The sequence below is a fragment of the Myxine glutinosa genome, chromosome 13 (genome assembly GCF_964187855.1).
Source record: "Myxine glutinosa chromosome 13, kmMyxGlut1.1, whole genome shotgun sequence".
NCBI classification, from domain to species: Eukaryota; Metazoa; Chordata; class Myxini; order Myxiniformes; family Myxinidae; genus Myxine; species Myxine glutinosa.
In genome coordinates, this window is record NC_136273.1 from 44,566,530 (window position 1) to 44,571,529 (window position 5,000).

Here is a 5,000-nt window from a genome sequence, read left to right on the forward strand (position 1 = left end):
GCACTAATTAATAATACAACCTACCAGAAGCCAGGACATTGAGCCCGACCGCTGGCAACCCCGACTTGGGCGGAACACGTAGAACAGGCAGGCCGAGGCCACGCCCCGACGAGTCGTGATTTGTCATGGTTTTGATTGACACAAGGACGAGTAAGAAGCGACTCGCTGATGGGAAAAACAAGACAGATGACGTCAGAGACTGGACGTCAAAAGAACGCTCTGACCTACATTTCCCCCCTTGTGCCTTCTCGTCCTGGTTTTGATAGCGAAAGGTCACTTAATCCTCTTCTCTGGACTCTCTGGCTCTGAGTTTGGCACGATTGAAGCGGCGGACATTTTGGTCTTCTCATGGTTGTTCTAGTTGTGGCCCTTCTCGCTGTGGGTGCATCGCGAGCAGTTGCTTGTTGAGTTATTCGCTATATTCTCGGGTTGGTTGTCTTCACGAGCACGAAAACATTTGTTAGCACTATTAACAAAGGACGTGGTGTTGGCGCCGATCGTGTGGCGAGGCGGTCGCAGCTCGTGGACTCTGTGCGAGTAGCCCAGCTTTGTGCAGCTGGGGGCCATGCCGAACGAACCAAGGAGGCAGCGGGACCTGAGCAGACCGCACAATAAGGTGAACCAGGGCTCAGCGAGGCCTAATTCCCGCGCACGAGTTCGTGCCAACCGGAGTGCGTTTCCCACCAAGGGTGGACCATTCCTGACGAGGTTCAAGCCGCTCGCAGATAAGTGCTCCTATTATTTTTGATTGCATTAATTTTATCCTTCATCTGTATTTGTGTCTGTCTGTGGGGACATCCCATTTAGAAACATTATTTATTATCGCGCGTTTTATTTTGTATTACAGGCATTCCATTTAAGAAAGCCGGCATTTTTGTACATTTCAATCTCGCCTCGGTTTGAGTTATTTTCCACAGGATTGAGGACTGCCGGTGGGAGCCATGCAGGTAAGTGCTCTTCAGCATCCTCCTCCTCCCCCCCACGTGTATTAACTCCACCATACATTTGAAATGAATGCTTCAGAGTAACAGCTTGTTGCCCCTTAGCTATCCGTTGGGGCTATCCGTTCCATGGAAAGATTGTAATCGCCAGAAACGCGACAACGTATATATATATATATATATATATATATATATATATATATATATATATATATATATATATATATATATATATATATATATATATATATATATTGACGACATAATGACTATATATACAGTGCGTATCAAAAAAAAGGTAATCCGAATTCAAGGGGTTAATATGCAAAGGTTATTAATTTTGACAATTTACATGTGGTTTACTAATTAAGAGGAGATCCTCAGCTTTCCATTGATACCTTCCATGCATCATTGCTGTCACACATGACCGAGTGCATGTTCATTGAAAATGACAATTTCAAATCGCATTTTTACAAGTTTGACTAATCGATGCAAGTCAGGATAATTGGTGCAAAATGAACGTCAGATGTGAACTTTTCTCCGGAATGATTGGCCGTTATGCACCCACACCTTCAACATGTCCACCTCCCCTTTCAACACAAAGCTCACAGTGGCGGAGCATGCCCTGAACTGCTCGTCTCACCATAGCCGGGTCATTGCGCAAAGCATCCACTTCATGTCGAATACGGCCCTGCAATTCGTCAAGATCACGGGGAGGAGTTACAAACACCTTGTTCTTTAAATGTCCCCAAAGGAAATAATCACATGGTGTGAGGTCAGGTGATCTTGGCGGCCATTCCACTGCATGGTTGAAGGCGATGATTCGGTCTCCAAAGAGTTCCCTCAGTCGATCTTGGACAGCGATAAGATTATGTGCTGGTGCGCCGTCTTGGGCCCACCAGAGATATCTGAAGACACAACGAACCTGTCGCTCAAAGTTCTCCTCCAGCTGCGGTAAAACCTCATCATTGATCATCTGCAGATACCTGTTGCCATTGACATTCCTTTGAAAGAAAAATGGTCCGATCACCTGACCACTTCCACAAAGTCCCAACCAAACAGTCCACTTTTGTCGATTCATGTTGGTGTCAAAATTAAATTCCAGGGGTTGTCCTGTGGTCCGAGCGTATTCAAGAACATTATGGGTATTGACCTTGCCATCCATGACGAAAGCAGCTTCGTCTCCGATAACGAGATACCGCAGGAAATTGACATCTGCTTCGCAACGTGCTATCAACCATCTGGCAAGCACCAGCCTCCTGGCAAAATCCCCTGGCGTAAGTTGATGCTGGATGTGAATCCGATATGGATGTTGGTGAAGGTCCAGTCTTGTGATTCGGTTGAATGTTGCCAAAGGCAATCCCGTCCCATTTCGTCTTGCACTGGTATCCCGAGGATGCTCCAAAACTTGCTGCCTTACTGCTGCAATGTTCATTTCCAATCGCCCAGTGCGCCTCCTACCAGAATTCCCCTTGTTGCGGTTGAGGCTAGTGCCATGCTCTTGGTATTTTCTAACATTCGCCCAGATGGTTTTGGCTGCTGGAGGCTCCCGTTCTGGGAAACGTTCCCTGAACGCATCACGAGTTCGCTGCAAACTTCCAGTTTGGTGAAAGGTTGTAACCCCGAAGGTCCGCTGTTCAGTCGTAAGTTGAACGATCTTTTCAATGACTCAGACTGTCTCTAAACCCATTCACTGTAGGCCCATCTTAAATACCCATCTTAAACAAAGGATGACGCAACCGACGATTACCAGACCAGCTTAACAATTTTCCATAATCAACTTGGCAGTCGACAAGTAATGCGTCCATTTCAAACTGTCTTGCACCGATTAACCAAACTTGTAAAAATGTGATTTGAACTTGCCATTTTCAATGAACATGTACTCGGTCATGCGTGACAGCAACGATGCATGAAAGGCATCAATGGAAAGCTGAGGATCTCCTCATAATTGGTAAACCACATGTAAATTGTCAAACTAAATAACCTTTGCATATTAACCCCTTGAATTCGGATTACCTTTTTTTTGATATGCATATATATATATATATATATATATATATATATATATGTATATATATATATATATATATATATATACATATATATATATATATATATATATATATATTGTTGAGGTTTTGGAATAATGGTTAATTTCCCCTCTTAGTTGCACCACAACATGAAGCCTCGCGATAGTTCAGTTATTTCTTAGTCAATGTAAACGTAGTCCTTTCCTGTGTTTAGCTTTGCGTTGAGTAGGCCAGTGAGCTTAGGTGTTCTTTTGGCACTTTGCTTTGGTGCTTTTGTTTTGGCGTGAAATGCCACGTGGTAGGACTTCAACAGGTCTGGCAAGGCCGAAGGGACGAGCTGCAAGGGGAGTGGCCGGTAAGCAACGTGCTGCCAATCAGGGCTCGAGGGGAGTGGCTTACCACTGCGGCAGGAGGCGGGGCTTGGAACATTCGGGTAAGATTGGGGAGGTGCCATATAAGGTCCTGCCCCGAGCCCATTAACGAGAACAGCAGCAGAACGCGCGTGAGTCCGAACGCCGAACGCACTAGAACGCACGAGAGGAGAGATCAAGAACGAGAGATGAGGAGTGAAAGTCGCCCAGCCCTGAACAATTCGAAGTGCTTGAATTGACTGTTGTAATAGCCTCGTTGTACACGCACTTGCCCCGTGCCCTGTACCCTGCGCTCTGCCGCTGTATTAATCGCGTGCTCGAGAGGACGACCCATGCCCGGCCACAGACGCGCGATCTCCTCCTGCCTGCATTTCTCCTGCATACGTGCCGTGACCGCCAGAGGGCTACACCACGAGCGAGCTGTCCGGGAGCGACCGGCAGCAAGGCGCGTTTGGCGTGCGAACCTGCTCTTCTTCCATTTCCCCGTGTGAGTGATTGGGCCCGTGTCTGGGAAAGAAGTTAAACTGGTTAAGCTTCTGCTCTGTGTCCCCCTTTCCTTCATCATTATCATTGTACATAATAGTGTAAATAAATTGTGTTCTTCCTCTGATTTGACCGTCCTGTCCCTTCCATCCATTGGCTTCGCATGGTACGAATAAAACCGCTCGAATCGGGTTCCAATAAAAGTAACAGCATGAGTCACGTGATACGCATACCGCTCAGGCATACTCTATTAAGCATGGCTTGTGCGAGGCTCGATCCCCGCTTTCGTGGCAGCGTGGGTTAAAGGTACATGCGAATTTGTCCCGATACCCTTTTTCACGTTTGCCCGGAAGTGGCGATTCGGTCTTGCGGACCCGAAGACCCAGGGGGGGGGAAAGGGGTTTAATCACCCCTTTGTAACGGGAACGGGCTTCGGGAGATCCGCAACAATATATATATATATAACTCGGTGACAAAATATCTCAATTTTTATCCATTTTAAATTCAGGCAGTAACACAACAAAATGTGAAAAAAGTCAAGGGGTGTGAATACTTTCTGAAGGCACTGTAACACTTGTTACAAAAGGAACTAAAACAGAACTTAGTGGAGCGCATACCTCCACCCGGTTGAACAGTTTATGTTTTGCATCCCAGTGATACGCCAGATCGAGATCCCGACCTGAACCAAAATCTAATCGGCTTGCTCTTGTCACCTCACCAACTCATCCACCAAGTTTTGTCATAATCCGTCCACAACTTTTTAAAATATGTTATATAATGCTTTTTGCCATATCTCCCAAAGGTGAAGAATCACCTAAAAATTCTACTAGCCGTATCCGGATCTTTGCCAAAATCTAATCATTTCATCCTTGTCACATATGCTACTTCTCCGCCACATTTTGTCCAAATCCGTCCACAACTTTTTGAGATATCTTGTTCACAGACAAACAGACAGAAAGGGGGGGGGGGGGGGGGGGTTTGAAAACATAACCTCCATCCACTTTCGGTGGCGGAGGTAAAATCAAGTCTGTCTTTATCTATAATATTAAAAGGCAGTGTCCATCTGTCTGTCTGTCTCCTTAACTCCAAAACCATGAAACCTAGCGGGTCCAAATTTTGCGTGCATACACCTGGACCTCCAACAGATTGCAAGGATGAAAACTAGGTTTTTGGGT